The following is a 19,527-nucleotide window of genomic DNA, read 5'->3' on the forward strand; positions in this document are numbered from 1 at the left end:
TAAACCCTAACCACCACCAAAAACGGCCACTAACGATTGAGAACGGGCGATTTAGGGCCTGAGTGGTCAAATTCAACCCTAATTCGGTCGATTTCGACCGCTAGTTGCTAATTTTGTTTTGGGGAGTAAGAAAAACGGTGATAGGCTAGTGGCTATCGGTTTTGAGTGGGAAAGGGAGGAGGGTTCCAGTGGCTATCGATTTTGAGTAGGGGAAAGGGAGGAGGGTTTCGGTGGCCGTTGGTGTGTCCGACGTGGTGCAGGTTCCGATGGCTGTGGGTGTGTCGGAAATAGGGGAGTTCCGACAGGGAAAAGGGTGACAGGTGGTGGGGACGGGTGGTTGAGGTTAATTTTGGGGTTTTTTTTCTTTTTTAAATTTTTCTTTTTTTAATCAATAATATAGTGACACGTGGCAGCGTGGACCCCACTTAACGGATTCCATCCAAAAATCCGTTAAGTGGCGGTGAAATTCAATTTTTGGGTTTTTTTTTGTGGTGTTATAATAAAAGTTTTAGATTTTGTGGTGTTATAATCAATTTTTTGACAATTTTGTGGTGTTATAAGTCAAAAACTCCTAAATTTTAATGATATCTTGAATAATTTAAATTCAAATGTTGGAAGAATGACCATCAAATTAAACTTCAACTATGTCTAAACAAACACTTATTAGACTATAGCCTTGTTTTATTTGGACTTACTTTAAGTTTAGTTCAGTTTAATTTAGCTTAGCTTAATTAATTATTCTACTTCACACGAGTATAGCTCAAATTTAGTTTAAAAGAACGTGGCCTATATCTCACTTACACATGCTAGTTTGTGCAGACTTTCATTGACACATCTACTTTGACATAACTTTCATTGGACATTTACTTTGGCATCAATTCTCTCATATAGAATAAAGTCAGTAAACAATTATAAACTTGTAACAACAAAATCATTAAAACAATTTAATAAGGGACCCATACCTGCGGGTATATGGAGTATTCGTTTTTGTGAATTGAAAGTAGAGACATGAAGAGTACAAAAACTAAGAATATCGGGATGAAAGGGAAAAGCGAGTAGAGTATAGAAAAACAAATTTTCAATAACAAGGATTACGAATCATATCAGTCAGCTTAAAAATGATATACACCAAAGTATTAAAATCTGTATTTTCAATTATTACGAAGTATATACATACATAATTGAGTACTCAGTACCGAAATTGGTACCCAATAGCTTTCCAATTTGGATCCAGTCCAACTGATTTTGGAATCCCTTAGCTTATTTCAAAAGAAACCATTATAACAAAATCTTATGGCCACAACTTCCACTTCCTCAACCTAATCTCCCTTCTCTACCTTGTCTAGCTCTCTAACAAAGCTTTATTCGAAGATCATCCAATATTAAGATTTAAAGTATTCGGTGAACCGAAGTTAATAATTATTATAAAGTAAATAATTATTAATAATTATTTACTTCTAATTCATAATAAAGTATTCGGTGAACCGAAGTTAAAACCCATGACTAAAACCCTATTTTACAATTTCGTGATAACTTATTGAGTTAAATACAAGTATAATACAATATTACACCTGAATATTCGATGTATATTCATACTATACTAGGTTAAGTAATTTACCGATCAACACAACTCGGGATAGCAGGCTCGACAATTTGGGAGAGATAAAGTTTTCCCTTTCATCTCATGTGCACCCGATAAAATATCATAATTTGATTCTCCATATAACAACACAGCTGAAAAACGAGTCTTAAACATCTCTCCTTCAGAGTGTTGAACCCCAATCAGATCTCTACCTCTATTTTCTCTCTCCTTGAGAGCTTTCAACGCTCAGCTACTCGCCATGGCAATGGCGATTAGGGTTTCTCTTCTCTTCTTCCTCTTCCTTTCTTCTTCCTTACTCGTTTTCTCTCTCTACGAAGATCAAGCAGGTCTCGCTGACTGGTAATTTTGATTTCTCTTTCCTAATTCAATTCATTCAACTCAGTTTTCATCTTGTTTCAATTTTTCTGAATTTCATGGTGTTTTTTTCGCATTAATCGCAGGCATCAGCAATACTTAGGGAAAGTAAAGCAAGCAGTTTTCCATACTCCGAAAGCGGGGAGGAAGAGGCTTGTAGTGTCCACTGAAGAGAGTGTTATCGCATCTCTTGATCTTCGCCGCGGCGAGATTTGTAAGTTGTTTGGAATTGATTGAATTGTGATATTGTATTGAATGGTTAAAAGTTAGATTTTGTTTTGATTTTGATTGGTGATTTTGTTGTTAGTTTGGAGGCATGTTCTTGGGAGAATGATCGAATTGATCACATTGATATCGCCCTTGGGAAATGTAAGTGTTTCGCTGTTGTATTCGATTCGGTTGAGCTTTTTTGTGATGCAATTTCTGGATTATTAGTTGTGAGTAAGTTGATTGGAATTGCAATTTAATTGGAATATTTTGAGTTTTATGATGTTGACTATTGTATTTATATTGTAGTAGATGTGCAATGAGTTAACTAGAAGATATCTTAAACCCTGTAGTAAGTGATTTTGTGATCGAACGTGAATTTACTGTGCTGTGGATGTTGACTTTGAACTTCTTGTCTTTTGGGCTGAATTTTAGGGTTTTATTATTTTGGAATTCTAGTTTGTATATTTGTAAGTGATCAGATTGTGCAACCTTTTTGATTTGTCGAGAGATGATCGGCACATAGAGAGTAAACACAGAGTCCAACTTTTTTGCAAGAACTTTGGAAGGTGGACTCTCTTAGTCCATTCTCTGAGATGGGTTGAGTGTTTACTATTTTTAGTGGGTGACAGTGAATGTTCTATTGGTAATACACTGCAAAAAAAATTAAAAGAAAAAAAGCTAGGAAGATTGTATTATGTTGCTGATATCAAACAGGAACAACAATCGTTAACATATGTATTTCTGTTTTAATTTTTGTCCAGATGTGATTACACTCTCATCAAAGGGAAGTATCATTAGAGCATGGAATCTTCCCGATGGGCAGATGGTGTGGGAGTCATTCCTTGTTGGCAAGAAATTATCAGAATCTTCATTGTTGACAGTGGTTGGTCATAACATTTCCTCATTATATAATGTTGTAGATTTAACTTCTGCTGTCTGCTATAGCCGCTGAATTGTGTCCATTGTGTTCTTGATTTTCTAGCTTAATGATCTTGGCTGAAATATCTGGTAACATCAAAGTTTCTCCGTTTCGTGTAGCATTTCGATTGGTTTTGTTTATCTTTACTGCCCCAAAAATTTTGGTATTTTTGCACATGAACATATCATATAGCCATCTAATAACATTTACTTGATTCTGTCATGCAGACTGATTTGAAGGTGGAGCGTGATAATTTAATCCTTGTTTATAGTAATGATTGCCTTCATGCAATTTCAAGTGTAGATGGTGCAGTCCTCTGGAATATTGAACTTAAAAGGTTGAATTGTTTATCTAGTTTAGTTTCTATGCCTTAATTGTCCAAAAGCTAATGTTCTTAACTTCATATTTTATATGCCAACTTTTCTTGCCAGTGTGGAGCTTCAACAATTAATCAAGCCTGTTAGTGGTGATGTCATGTATGCTGTAGGAATTTCAGGCTCCTCTAAGTTACATGCCTATAGATTCAATATCAAGACCGGTGAGTTACTAAATCAAGATGTTGTAGACTTTCCTGGTGGACTCTCTGGTGAAATATCTCTCGTCTCTAGTGAAATCTTAGTAGCTCTGGATGCAAGTCGCACAGAACTGGTACTAATAAGCTTAAAAGATGGGAAAATCATTTTCCAGAAGACAAATATTCATGATCTTGTTCCTCAATTTTCTGGGGAAGCGGCTTTGTTACCCGTTAACCTGGAAGGGATATTTGCTGTAAAGAGCAATTCTTATATAGTATTTTTTAGAGTAAATGACCAAAGCAAGCTTGAGGTTGTGGACAAAATTGAGGATTCTTCTGCTGTTAGTGGTGCTCTTTCATTCAAAGAAGATCAGCTAGCTTTTGGAATTGTTCAACAAGGGGGTAATCAAATTCATCTCACAGTGAAGCTTGGTAGTGATTATAGTACCGATATTTTGAAAGAAAGCATCCAGATTGATCCTAATCGAGGGACTGTTCAGAAGGTTTTCATTAATAATTATATCCGTACCGACAGATCTTATGGGTTTAGAGCATTAGTTGTGATGGAAGATCACTCTGTATCATTATTGCAACAAGGTAATATTGTTTGGAGTAGGGAAGATGGGCTTGCTTCAATTGTAGATGTCACGACTTCGGAACTCCCCCTAGAAAAGAAAGGTGTGTCAGTTGCCAAAGTCGAGCAGGGTCTTCTTGAGTGGCTGAAGGTATGCATTTTATTGTTGGTTTATTTTTATAATTGAGAGCTAGGTGCGGCAGTAAATAATTAGTTGTGTGATTTAATCTTGTAAATGGTCATTGCATATATAATCATTCCAGGGTTTAGTCTTTATTGCTTTTGCACTACTGCTAAGTCTGCAATACCACAAGTGTCTAGTGCTGCATGTTTGAATAACTTTGCTTTAAATGACTTATTTTGACATCAACTCACTCAGTAATCAAATCACACTAGTTTTATTTCTGTTAGATTGTCTTATGTTTTTTTTTTTTTTTTTTTTTTTTTTTTTTTTTTTTTTTTTTTATTGGGGGGTGGGGGGTGGGGATGGTGTCGACATGAAAGGGCCCATTTCAAAAAGTGACCGTCCCCTTATCCCCTCCTCATTGGCAACCAAAAAAGTGAATATATTATGAATGACAGTATTTGTGACAAAATGATTGTTTTATATATCTTCTTCCTCTCCTAAAGAGAAGCCTTTGTGAATGAAGGCCTTTTATTTTTGGTTTGAAAATGGACTTTGAGAAATAAGTATGCTATTTACCGGTCTCATCAACCAACTTGCCAGGAGACTGCATTGGCTTTCTGTTGTTCCACAATTCTTGCGGCAGGCAAGTCTTATATGGAATTTTCTACATTTGTGTTATTTAGCTGATTAACTTACATGACACAGGGACACATGTTGAAGCTTAAAGGTACTCTGATGCTTGCAAGCGCTGAAGATATGGTTTCCATCCAGGCATTGAGGTTACAAAGTTCCGAGAAAAGCAAATTGACCCGAGATCATAATGGTTTCAGGAAGTTGCTAATAGTGCTGACTAAATCTGGGAAAGTTTATGCATTGCACACTGGAGATGGAAGAGTTGTTTGGTCTACTTTTCTGCCTAACTTGCGCAAGTCTGATACATGTGAAAATCCTGTAGCTCTTAATCTGTACCAGTGGCAGGTTCCTCATCATCATGCTATGGATGAGAATCCAGCTGTTCTTGTTGTTGGCCGCTGTGGGAATGGAATTGATGCACCTGGCATTCTTTCAATTGTTGATACCTACTCAGGGAAGGAGCTTAGCTCTCTGAGCTTGACTCATTCTGTTGTTGATGTCATTCCATTGCCATTTGCTGATTCAACAGAAAAGCGTCTTCATTTAATAGTAGATGTAGATAGAAATCTGCATTTATACCCTAAGACTCCTGAAGCTGCTGTCATATTTGAGCGTGAGTATATTAATGTGTACTGGTACTCTGTTGATGCTGAAAATAACATGTTGAGAGGACATGGATTAAAGAGCAAATGTATGAGCGAGATAGCTGATGAATTTTGCTTCAGCTCAAGGGATTTGTGGTCGATTGTATTCCCTTCGGACTCGGAAAAGATAATTGCTACCGTTGCTAGGAAAGCAAGTGAGGTATGGTTTTCGTATATATTTTATTATTTTTTCGATTGGAAGGAGGGGATTGAATGTTGGTTTGATCTTTGTAGGAATTTTTATTCGGTAAATGTATATTGTGTTGCTCGTCTGATATGGATTCTAAAAAATGTTTGCTCTTCTGTAGGTGGTACACACTCAAGCTAAAGTAATGGCAGATCGAAATGTGCTATTCAAATATATTTCCAAAAATTTGTTATTTGTTGCTACTGTTGCACCCAAAGGTGCTGGTGAAATTGGATCAGTGACCCCAGATGAGTCATGGTTGGTTGTGTACCTTATAGATACCGTGACTGGGCGGATATTACACCGCGTGACGCATCATGGCTCACAGGGTCCTGTTCGTGCAGTAAGTTGAATACAGATTTTTCCTCCCTATGACATTAGTTCTCTTAGTAATGTCAAACCTCTGTTCTTATATGCCTCTTTTTTTTTTTTTTTTGGCTGTATCCTCTTGAAGGTTTTCAGTGAGAACTGGGTTGTCTACCACTATTTTAATCTCAGGGCTAACCGATATGAAATTTCAGTGATTGAAATCTATGATCAATCCCGAGCGGTATTATTTCAAACTTTTATAAGTGCTTATTGTATATGCAATTTCAATCGGCTTATATGAGTTATATACTTATACGACCCATTCATGTTTTCTGATATTCTTTATATATTCAGGACATCAAGAATGTTTGGAAGCTCATTCTTGGGAAGCATAATCTTACCTCACCAGTTTCATCATACTCTCGACCAGAAATTATGACAAAATCGCAAACTTATTTTTTCACCCATTCTGTGAAGACAGTATCCGTAACATTGACTGCTAAAGGAATAACAGCAAAACAACTTCTAATAGGAACTGTTGGCGATCAGGTTAGGCTCGGTGTTACGTGCTATTAAGGCTCTAACAACTGCTGTGGGCTAATTATGTTGATTTTGTGCTATATCTTCAATAGGTTTTGGCTCTTGACAAGCGCTTTCTTGACCCTCGTCGGTCTGCAAAACCAACCCCAACTGAATTGGAAGATGGAATTATACCTCTTACAGATGCGTTGCCAATCAATCCACAGGTATATCATAGGCAATTGGTTGATTGCTTTTTTTATTTTTGCATATAGTATACCACATTGATGCATGAAGCCCCAAATCCCTTTAGATGTGTGATTGAATTGAGAATTTGGAGGGGAGGGACTGGGGAAATAAAGAAGGCAATAGACAAGGACTTCATTTTCCCTCGTTGGATACAAAAAATGGGAAGAAAATTGAAGGGGGCCATTTTCCTCCCATTTAATAAACCAAATACTCGAAAGATAATACAAGTCCATTCCTTCCCCTGCCTCACTTTCACTCTTCTTTCTTTTGCACTTTGATTTGAATTTCTAATGCTGCTGTAGAATTATGTTGTACTCGTATAAGATAATAAGGCTGAGTGCCCTGTAGATTTTTGTTTATGGAAGCTAAATTAACAAAAATTGTCCCCCCCCCCTCCAACACACACACACACACACACACACACCAAAAAAAAAAAAAAAAAAAAAAAAAAAAAAACCCTCAAGCCCCTATCCCAATTTGCTGATGCTCAAACTCGTATAACTATCAGGATTTAATTGCAGACATGCAGGAGCCTTTTGTAGTGTATCTGTCCCATTTTTGCTAGTCATTTACACTGAATTATATATAGGGGTTTCTCATGTATCTTATAATGCTGTTTTGCAGTCTTATGTGACACATGCACTCAAAGTGGAAGGTCTTAGAGGCATAATTTCTGTACCTGCCAAGCTAGAGTCCACTACCCTCGTCTTTGCGTATGGAGCTGATTTGTTTTTAACCCGACTTGCTCCCTCAAAAACTTACGACTCCCTGACAGACGAGTTCAGCTATGCATTACTTCTCTTAACCATAGTTGTGCTTGTGGCAGCAATCTTTGTCACCTGGATCATGTCTGAGCGCAAAGACTTGAGAGATAAGTGGAGGTGATTTCCCCATGTCACACTTTACATTTTGCATTCTTTAAACAGCGTTTTCTCCTGTAACTTTTAACAAATTTTGTAGCATTATATTCTCGAGGTAGCCCATTGTCGTTGTAAATCTAGAAGCACTGGAGGGTATTTTCACATTATAAGATTTTACTCACAGTTGAACCAAATTGTAGTTAGAATCACTATCTTGTTTTTGACATCAAAATTCATTAGTTGACACTAGCTAGAGTTTATCCTATGTTTACAATTTGCAATGATGAATGTGGAATGCTCTATTTTCGGTTGCCATTATCTTGTTTGAGCAATTTGCTCAATAATTGGCCAATCTTCTAGTTCAAGGCTGTCTAACAATTATGATATGGAGTACTTCTTATATGATTTTTTTAGCTAATTAAGGATGACTATAATTGTGAATTTATTTGCTAATACAGAGTAAATGATTTGTCCAGTCAATGTCGTTCTATAAAATGTTTGGTTGGATTTGTTAATTGGCTTTAAAATGACATTTCATGACATGATTTTTTGTGCGGAATATCTTTATTCAGATTTTGCAAGCAACTTTGACTAGTCTAATGCAAGCTCCTTTCAATTCCCAAAATTACCATCCCTTGGTAAAATTCCATACCATTTACCCAAAACTCTCCTCCATTACCATCACAACCTTTGAACTGCCTGGCCCAGCGTCCCGTCTCTCTTTATCAAGCACGACCTTAGAATGGCACCTTATGAAAAGGGCAGGAAGGTGTATGCCTTATTCAAAGGCGGTACATAATCCGTGGCAATCCTTAGTGTACCATTTCAATTAAGTGAACTAACCAAGGACACTATAAGCATCATCCTAGAGTTGGTAAGATTTTACAAAATTCCCGTCAGCACGAGTCTAGGGATCTGTTAAAATACCTTATCGATCTCAACTGATTAGCTAGCAGTACAGTCGTATACATCTAAAATTCATGTAGAGCTTGCACATGGAGGACTAGTAGTATTGTACTATTGTGAACTAGCCACCCACATAAAATGAGGGGAAAGAAAACTTGCACCTTTTTGTTATGCAAGAGATAACCTTAATAAATTACAGAATTAGCTTTCAGCAACTGTCTGTCTTTCTACTGCTACTTTCTCCCTTTCCCTGTATAATTTTCACAGACCCTCCTATATAAAGACCCTCCCTTTTCCTACCCTCATAACTCAAAAGAGCCTTAAATTTATGGGATAGGTACCCTCCCATAATAAGGATTAATCCCCACCTTCCCAAATCTCTTTGATAGGAAACTGCTTCAAATATTACACCAATCCCAACTCACATTATCACAACAGACTGATACTGACATATCCTGCTAAACTCCACACTCCTTCCGTACTCTTCTTCACCCCCCTTTTACCTTTCTTTTCTTAGCTTTCTTGGAGTTAGGAATCTCATATTCTCTACCATTTCTAACTAAACATCTTTCTCTCTATTCTCTATCTTCCACCATGAGAGCTACTCATCCAAACCACCACCATAATCATAATCATCAACCTTCTCAGAAGCGAAGCAGTGCTTCAATCTTCTCCTGCGCTTTCTTTCGCCACTGTACTGATTCCCCTCTTAGTCCTAATACTCCTCACTCTTCGCCTCCACACTTTTCGTCGTCTTTGCCTCTTCCTCCTCCTCTTCCGCCACCGCAGGTAACTAGCAGGATTCTTTCTTCTGCTACTCATTCTGCACCACCTCCAACTTTGCCTCACCACCCTGTTAAGCCTTCTGATTCTGAGTCCTCTTCCTCTTCTACTTCCCAGAGTTTCACTCAGTGGCGTTTTCCTTCTACTTTTCCTCATCCTCTACCTGAACACTCTTCTCCCATGCTGCCGTCACCGACGGCTGCGGGGAAACAAGGGTTTCAGTTTCCTGATCTTATTGAGCTTTACCATATGGCAGAGCTCCATTTTGCTTCAGGGTCGGATTCGGATCGTCTTGCGGCTCTCCAGATGTTGGAGCAGTCTCTTGTCCCGAACCCACCCTCGGATGCTGTCCCTGAGAGTGGGGCTTCAGTGGTGGTTCCGACGGTGGTGGTGGATGAGGTGTTACAGCACATGAGCCAAAAAGTCTCGGCGAAGTCGGCTACAAAGGTCCTGCTGGCGCTCTGCCTGGCAGAGGGGAACCGACGGGTGGCAGTGGAGTGTGGGGCCCCGTTGCGAGTGGTGGATGCTCTGCCAGACCTTGAAGGGTCAGTGGCAGAGCGGGCATTGGCGGCACTTGAGCTCATGTGCACAATACCTGAGGGAGCAGCCGAAGTGCGGGCCCATGCACTCGCGGTGCCAATGCTGGTGGCAACCATGGGGCGAATGGAGGGCCGAGGCGGGAATATGCAATTAGTGTTCTCACAGCGGTGTATGGTGGTGGTGATGAGGACCATCAGGTATGGGAGGCGGCGCCACCCAAAGAAGTAGCGCGGGCGGTGGTCCTGGCCTTGCAGCAGGGGGACTGTAGTGCTAGGGGGAAGAGGAAAGGTTCTCAGCTTCTTAAGGTTCTTCAAGAAAATGGGAGGGTTGATTTAACTCAGTAATTGTGATGCAAGTTATATATTATGATTATATAGTGTATGGTTTGATTCTATATGATTTGATGAGTATCAATTATGCACCCCTGATTCCCTGAAGGCCTGATTCAGATAAATCCCTTTAACAGCAGAATCTTCATCGAATTTCGAAATTATTATCTGGTTTAGTTCCTGATTATAGCAGTCCATGTTAATTTTCTTTTCATGATCTTTGTATAGTTAACTAAGCCTGCATGTACGGAAAAATATAGATCAAGTATGCTTGCTTTTGAATTTTTGATATATATATAAGGTGTTATGGACTTATGGGTGAATATATATTTATATTGCATGTATTGTTCATGAATTCGATAAAAGTAAAGTAACGAGCGGAATAAAGGTTATGTTCTCATCATTTAATGTTGAGTTCTTCGCTTTATTATTGTACGGAGAATAAGTTTGGATACTTCAAAATCAATAAATTTAGACAAGTCAAGTTTAGGTTTGATATGAGTTAGTGTTAAGGACTATGGTGGAAGAATGACAATAACATAGATTTTTGGGTATTGTAAATTTGTAACATATCATTTGGGACCTAGAAATGAAGTGGACAGAGACGAGTCCAAGTGAAATATGAACATTGGCTTCAAAAGAATCAATTTTTAGAGCCATTATTGATAAATGGGAGATATATATGATTTGTAATAAAGAAACAAATAGGATGAGAAGAAGGCATACGTCATAATTACGAGTCATAAATAATTTTGATTACGTTACGTCATTATTATCTTTATTATTAAAAACAAATTTTGATTGCAAAATATTTGAATTATTTTCTTAAAGTAAGTAGTTGTGATATGGGAGATATATATGATTTGTAATAAAGAAACAAATAGGATGAGAAGGAGGCATACGTCATAATTACGAGTCATAAATAATTTTGCTTACGTCATTATTATTTTTATTATTAAAAACAAATTTTGATTGCAAAATATTTGAATTATTTTGAATTACGATAAGCCAAGTCATTTGTCGTTTTTAAATCCCGACATCATTTTTTTTGATAGTTAGTGTTTCACGTTTAAGGTTGAACATGGCACATAAGTTGATAAATATCTTGATAATCCCTTGTCATACAAAAATAAAATGTTACCCTACTTTTTTTTTATGAAACGATAGCAAATTGAAGATTGTCTTTGATAATGCCAAAAGCTCCAAAAGAAAAAAAAAATTAAAATATCAAGCTACTGTTTTGTTTGGAGCTACATGCGAAGTTGCAATCATCTACTCTAATCCTAAAATAAGTAATTATATGTACGAGAAGTTTCCTCAAGCTGTTTAGATGAATGAGAGTAGTGTTTGACAAAATAACAGTCATGACAATTGATATTGGCCCCTATATAAAAACTTATAGGTTGCGATTTGGCGATTTGTGTATTAGATTAAGCTCAATAATACAAAAAGATACTCGTCATATTGGTAAATGTTTCACTACCAATAATAATACGAGTATTAGAGTCTAATATTATTGTGTACTGAAATCCATGAAAAAATTTGAGAAATTGCTCGGAACTATTAAAAAAAAAAATCCCATCACAACAAATTCATCATCACTAGTAGCACTGTCAAAACGGTTTGACAGTTCGGTTTCGGTTCGGTTTGAAATCGGTTCGGTTTGAAATCGGGTCGGTTTGAAATCGGTTCAAATGTCTAACGGGTCGGTTTCGGTTCGGTTTAAATAGTTATCGGTTCGGTTCGGTTTCGGTTTATTCTTGAACGGTTTAAATTCGGTTCGGGTTCTAAACGGTTCGGTTAGTAAACGGTTCGGTGCAAACGGGTTGCGGTTTGTTAACGGTTCGGTGTAAACGGTTTTTAACCCGGTTTAAATTCGGTTCGGGTTGTAAACGGTCCGGGTTGTAAACGGTCCGGGTAGTAAACGGTTCGGTGCAGACGGGTTGCGGTTTGTTAACGGTTCGGTGTAAACGGTTTTTTAACCCGGTTTAAATTTGGTTCGGGTTGTAAATGGTCCGGGATGTAAACAGTCCGGGTTGTAAACGGTTCGGTGCAGACGGGTTGCGGTTTGTTAACGGTTTGGTGTAAACGGTTTTTAACTCGGTTTAAATTCGGTTCGGGTTGTAAATAGTCCCGGTAGTAAACGGTTCGGTGCAAACGGGTTGCGGTTTGTTAACGGTTCGGTGTAAATGGTGATTATACCGGTTCAAACAGTTTCAGGTTGGAAATGGTTCGGTTCTTTTTTGGTTTAGTTTTATTTTAGTTCGGTTATAACTGGTTCGGTTCGTTCACGGGTTTGGTTCTTCTACGATTTAACATTATTTATATCGGTTTTATTTCAGATTTACTAAATTACGGTTCGAGTCTAGATCTGTTTTTTATTTCAAAAAATTTTGTACTACTTTCTAACTTTTTGCTAGTTAACAAGTTTTATATCAAGCCGAGACTTCATCACTTCATATTGAGGCATCATATTATATGCAGATTCTCATTATTTTTATAAATACATATCATGTTATGATTCAAGTTTAGCCATACTGATCTTACTAGTTTATTACGAAGTACATTATAAAAGTTTAGTGCATTAATGTATTATTGTTTTACTATCAGATTATTATCTGCTTCTGATTTGATCATTTAGTTAATAGTGTCATAATCATGATTTGATGAGTTGTTGTGACATCGAAATTTGCAATTTGGTATTCGATACTTAAGTAGTCAACAAGACTGATAATTAAGGCTCGTTTATCATTATATATTTGCATAAAGTTATATATGAAGATATTACAAAGTAGTTTGATTTATACAATGAAAGAACACATTAATGAATAAGAAGGTAATATTGATTCTTTCAATTGATTATACATATTAACATATACATAACATATAACCATCTTATATTCTCATAGTTAAATACTATTAGTATAAAGGGATGAAAATCATAAGATTATTATATTTTTCTATATCCTTTACTGGTTTACCCCTAAGGCTAAAGTCACTAATTAGTAATTAGTAATTATTTAATTAGACTAACAAGTTAATAAGAAAGACTAACTTTTAACTTAAGTCTAACATATCAAATACTGAAATGGTATTAGTATATTACCGAGTAAGATAGTCTAGTACACTATTATTCTATTATGCAGCTATGCTAAATTGACAATTGCTTATATACTATATAGTCATATTACGATATTAGTCAATCACTCATGTAGTCATAACTCATTTCTAATTAAATAATTTGTATTTATGTACTAATCTACTAGTCAATTATATCATTTATAAGTTTACACGATTACAAGTGTATTGCTTATACGTACAAATCCGTAATATTACTAGCTCTCTAAGATATGACGTCATTATATTATTAAACGGTCTTCGATCTTTTTATTAATTGCAACGCTAGACATTTACACGCTAACTGATTCACATTTTATAATCTAAAGAACTTAATATTTTAATGTGTGTGTTAAAAAAATTTATAAAAACTGATATTATGTAGGTATATATCGTTTTATCGGGATTCGAGAAATGTAATTAGTTTTTTTTGAAACCATGTAATTAATCAATTGTATAAAAGTTTGTTTAATGTTATTAAACAAAAATTAAAAATTTTGATTTTTACAAAGTGAAAAATTGATTTTATTTTTTTGGTTGACAATTTCTTCAAATTATGAATGGTGGGAAATTTCCCTCCAAAAATAAGAAGAAAACCCTAGCTTCCTTCTCTTCCTTAATTCTCAGCCGTCATATATAAGTTTATTTTTTTTTCCCATCTTTCTTTCTTCTTTCGTTCTTCTTTCTTCCAGTTCTTTCTTCCAATCTCCAAGCTGAGCACCTTCTTTCAATCTCTCTCTAGCTACTCTCAAGCTAAGTTGAAGGTAAATTTATACTTACTCAAGCTAATCTCGATTTTTTTTTCCGATTGTTCATGATTTTGATTGTTTCCGATTTTTTTTCTGTTTTTTTTTTTTTTTTTTTTTTTTTTTTTTTTTTTTTTTTTTTCTGTTTTTAGCAATTTATACGATTTTACAACCATACCATCCCAGCTATATGATTCTGTGATATACTATACTTCGTATTAATCAATTACATGTATTTTTTCACTAATTAATTTCTTATACATTATCTGTATTCTAAAATTGTTTAATAGCTGAGATTAGTGGTGTTACTGGAATCTTATTGGTAGTAATGTGTTAAAGATTTCTTCAAGTTTAATCATCTGAAGAAGTATTTGTGAATAATACAAGATGTGAGATTGATCCTTGTTAGAATTTTATTTTTAACAATCTTCTGCTGCATTTAGACTTATAGATTAGGAAACTCTTAGCTAGAACGAAAGACCACTTACTGAAATGTAAAATTCAGATGTAAAATAGAAAGACCACCCTATTATTCAGATGGTCATTCATTTTAAATTCAGATGTAAATTCTATATGCGAATAGACCTCAAGTTTAATAGCTGAGATTAGTGGTCATTCATATGTAAATTCTATTATGTAATGTCAGTAACTAGAAGAGGGTCAACAGAGTTTTTCTGTCCCCAGTTGTAGGCTGCAGTTGGCACCAGCAGGTGTGAGCTCGATTGTCTGTTCCTTTTATCTATTAAATTTCATCTTTTCCCCCTGCTTTCCTATCTCAGACGTTATCTTGACATTTTGTTTTTTGTTTTTTGTTGTTGCTATCTCAGACGTCATCTTTTGCCTATGTCAGACGTCATCTTTTGCCTAAGAATGTTGAGGCGTTGGTGACCACACAAAATTGGTTACGTGGTTATGATTGTGATATTGAAGAAGATGTCCTTGAAATTGGTAAACAAGTGATAGATGAAAGTTTTGGATCTAATTAGGAAGACATGATGTTGTATTGTAGTGAACTAGTGATGTTTAATATATATTGTGTTGCTTCATTGTTAAAATGTTTTAATTTTATAGAACAAGTATTAATAGTTTTAGTCACATTACATATTGATATGTTGTTCCTTATTTGTCTCGAATTATTGGTTATTATTTCTGTCTCGCTAAATATTCATCTTGACCTGTAAACTACTCGCCCTTTAAATGATTTGCATCGACCCACACTGACACGCCCAATAACCACTCCTAGTACTAAGTAGTTTGTAAACGGTTCGATTTATAAGGATTCGGTTCATAAACAGTTCGGTTTATAAGCGGTTCGGTTTATAAACGGTTCGATTTGTAAACGGTTCGGTTTGTAAACGGTTCGGTTTGTAAACGGTTCGGTTTATAACGGTTCGGTTTATAACGGTTTTTATGACGGTTTAAACGGTTTCGGGTTAGAAACGGTTCGGTTTATTTTCGGTTCGGTTTCCTTTCCAGTTCGGTTTAGATTTGGTTCGGTTCTAAAACGGTTTAACATTATTCGGATCGGTTCGGTTTCGGGTTTACTAAAATGCGGTTCGGGTCGGTTTTCGGTTTCAAAAAATCGGTTTTTAATCGGTTCGGTTCTCATTCGGATCGGTTTGAATCGGTTAGGTTTCACCGGTTCGGTTCGGTTTTTGACAGTGCTAATCACTAGGATGAAGTCTCTTCATCAACAAGCATTACATCAACATAACATTTACAATGAATGTTAGAATTGAAATCACATGTGGTGGGACTAAGTTAGGGTTAATCACAGGAAAGATTATGTACTGAGTCTGGTCTACTGGCACTACTGTAGTAGTGAGCATATGTCAGAATTAGGGTGACATAAAGCCAAAAAGATGACAATTACAGTTCAAAGCCCTACAAATTTATGAAAGCTCACACAAGATTCCTTCAGTACACAAATTTGGACAACTTTTTTGAAAGCTTAGAGTAAGCTCTGGACTACATTTGTCTCCCAATCTTCACATCTTTTGTTCCTATTTGCTAACTGGGAAATTGAATTTAATGCTCACTTCTTTTTGGGTAAATTTCTTAGAAATCACCTCTAACTCTTACAAATACTTCCACTTTTTGTTTCAATTCATGCCAGGAAAGGGAGTTTGTCTAGCTAAGGTGACCTATTTACCTTATTTCCACTTACTATCGCATAAAATATACTCCGTAGTGTATATGTTTAATTAGTTCAGATAAGTAAAAATTATTATAAAGGTTGATAAAAACTAATCAACTGAATTTACGGCTACATAAGTTCTACTCTGTGATATAAGTTCATATAAATAATTCTACTATGTCATACGGATTCAAATAATTAAGTTTAGATGTGTTTGATAAGTGAAACAAGATGAATTGAACAGGTGGGTAGGAGTGTACATCGAAAAAATCATCTTCAATGACATGTTAATTATTAAATTAGTTTGTCATGCACTCATTGACAATGTAATACAAGTATACAACCATCCAAAACTTGTTCAATACTCTGTTTTCATACAACTGATTTACTTATTTAGTAATGGGGAATAATACTCGTATCTAACATCTTATTAATAAAATCTTTAACAATTATATTTGAAAAAAACGCATTGTTACGGATAAAACAAAATCTCTCAAGATACATTTTTTTTATAACAAGTATGAAGTATAATTTACTACAACGGGCGTGTTTTATGTGCGGCTGACCACACCGTATAACCCATGTTATACTGATAGAGTAACTCATATAACACTGACAGAATAACCACTATGATGCTGACAGAGTAACTCCTTATTATACTTATTGAGTGATTAGCCCTTGAATAACAATTTAACCCCTACAACACTAATAGAATAGCTCGTACGACTTAAGGCGGTAGGCCCAATTAATGTACGGTATGGATCTAAGTTTGATACCCTTTAATTAAGGGCCCAGCCCAAATAGGGGGATTGCTATTAAAGTTACTATTCTTTTTTTTTAAAAAAAATATATATTTTGAATTACTTCATCTGATAATTTACGGCTTGTCTTGTGTGCAGCTGACCACACTATATGACCGGTTGTAAATGAGCAAAGGAACCCTAATAACACTGTCTGTGTAACTCCAATAATACTAAATGAGTAACCCCTATAACACTCATCGAATAACCCCTATAACACTGATGAAGTAACCCCTGTAAAAACTGTCTAAATAACCCTTATAACACTAACGAAGTAACCCTCATTATGGTAGGTCACACGGTGTAGCTAGCCACATATAAGAATTTGTAAATAATGTATTATTTTGATTTTTTTTTTTTCCGAAGAAATGTATTATTTGATTTTTAATTTTGTTAATGTAATACAAGTAAATAATTAATATATTGATATATAAAACTACAAATTCAGTAATGATTAAGTGGGTCCATTGGCCACCAAAAGCCCAGCCAGACATATAACCACCTAATGGGTCATGTTTTGGGCTTTGCCAATTGAGCATGCTGAGATGACTGGTATTGTGGTGTACACAAATGCTGGTTTAGTTGGAACCAAATAGAGGGGCAGTGAGCAATTTCTAAGAATTGCATATTCAACTTCTTATTTGGTTGGAATAAAATGGAGGAATTGAGACTTCATTCAAACTTGTCCCTCATCTTCCTTTTCTATAGTAAGTCGCAATTCTCATATCAAAGTAAAGGAATGAAGGTTTGAAAATGATTTTTGAACATGAGGTATTAAATTTGAATAATCCAATGAGTTTGTAGGTCATCGAGTGTGCCTAGCATATTGTGACCAACTTTCAAAAAATTAAAATTTCTCACCCTATTATCCTTCACGTCTCTCACACCATTTCCACCGGTCACCAAACCTAACCTCCCCCACTAAACCCAACCTCCCTCCGGCTTCTACTACCACCAGCCGGCATCAACCCTTTAATGACGTGTTTGTAAATATAAGTTAGGATCGAGATAAATAAATATAACTAAGAATAGGGAGACTACAAACATTGAAGGTGAGGTGGAAAGGAATGTTTTTGAATGAAATTTAGTGGGAAAGTGTTGATGTAAAAAGTGACCAACATAAATAGTCACCCTAAGCTAGCTAGCCAAGTAGCTAATGGTAATTAAGTTATACTTAACTACTTCTTAAGTAGCTCAATTATGGTAATTAAGTTGTACTTTACTACAATGTAGCTTAGGGTGAAGATATCCGATAACGTACGGCGTGGGACTTTTTAGGTGGTCTAGTAAATGATTGTTAGAAATATGAGATCTTATATATTTAGAAAATATAAATATGATAGGTATATATTTTCCTAATATCTCATAACTTTAACAATGGTCCTAACCCCACCAATTTTTATTTCGCTACCACTTTTAACTACTCAACTATTTAGATGCGTACGTGCTAATATTGTCATCTGAAAAAAAAAATAATAATAAATAAATAAATAAAAGAAAAAACCTTAAATTACGATTATGTCAATAACTTATCAGTTGAACAAACTCTCTTTTTTTTAAAAAAAAAAAAAAAGAAAAAAATGATAGAATTTTCTTTCCTATTTCACATTTAGGAGGTCGTGTGTTGAAGGCAATTTTTCCTAACCCACTAGAAGAAGCTTTTTGTGTGATCATGTTTAAAAGCACACCCGAGTATATTATTTATTTAATTAATAAATATACTAGTAATACAATACAGAAGGGTTGGTGCTAGATGGAGGATGTTTTGGATAAAAAAGAGAAGCGAGAGGGAAGAGTAAAAAAATTGATAGTTATTCCATATTCCACCTGTATAATCGATTAACGTAAATACCGAATACAACTTAGAATAGTGGAAAGATTTGCATCTCACAACTATAAGGTTGTGGAATCAAACCCTATTAAAGGCACTTTAAGGTGGAAATTTCCTTATCCTTTCCCACCTTTCCTTCACTCTTAATTAAAGAGCTTAACTTACTAACCTGAACCAAGTTAACTCGTGAGCAATTTAGGCATGGTAAAACCCTTATCCTTAACTACCAAAAAGGAAAAAAAAAAAAAAAAAAAAAAAAAAAAAAAAAAAAAAAAAAAAAAAAAAGGTTAACGTAGGTCAAATACATGTAAGCCTTCATTTTTCAAAAAAAGACTAAAATAGAAAAGTGGTGGAGCGTTGTATTTATCTAGCCTTTCTCCTATGGCAACATATCCATTATGCCAAAAGACAAAGCAATCCATTTAGAATCCCATATTTTAAGGGAAATATTAAAATTTTCAAATTTACAATATCCTTACTTTCTAATTTAAGCAAATAACACGTGAAGACATTGTATTTGGACCCACCATAACAACAATAATTCAAATTATAAATTACAAATATCATCATTACTCCAAGAAACAAAGTTTCTTCGACATTTTCAAGATCAAAATCCAGCTAAATGAAAGTGGGAAG

The 19,527-nt window shown here is 35.4% G+C and overlaps 2 pseudogenes; both read left to right on the forward strand.

Moving 5' to 3' along the window:
* Positions 1 to 1,689: 1,689 nt before the first annotated feature.
* LOC110731773 lies at positions 1,690 to 7,807 on the forward strand (annotated as a pseudogene).
* Positions 7,808 to 9,022: 1,215 nt separating this feature from the next.
* On the forward strand, positions 9,023 to 10,660 carry LOC110731771 (annotated as a pseudogene).
* The last annotated feature ends 8,867 nt before the right edge of the window (positions 10,661 to 19,527 follow it).

Source organism: Chenopodium quinoa, unplaced genomic scaffold, assembly GCF_001683475.1.
Source record: "Chenopodium quinoa cultivar QQ74 unplaced genomic scaffold, ASM168347v1, whole genome shotgun sequence".
Classification (NCBI taxonomy): Eukaryota; Viridiplantae; Streptophyta; class Magnoliopsida; order Caryophyllales; family Amaranthaceae; genus Chenopodium; species Chenopodium quinoa.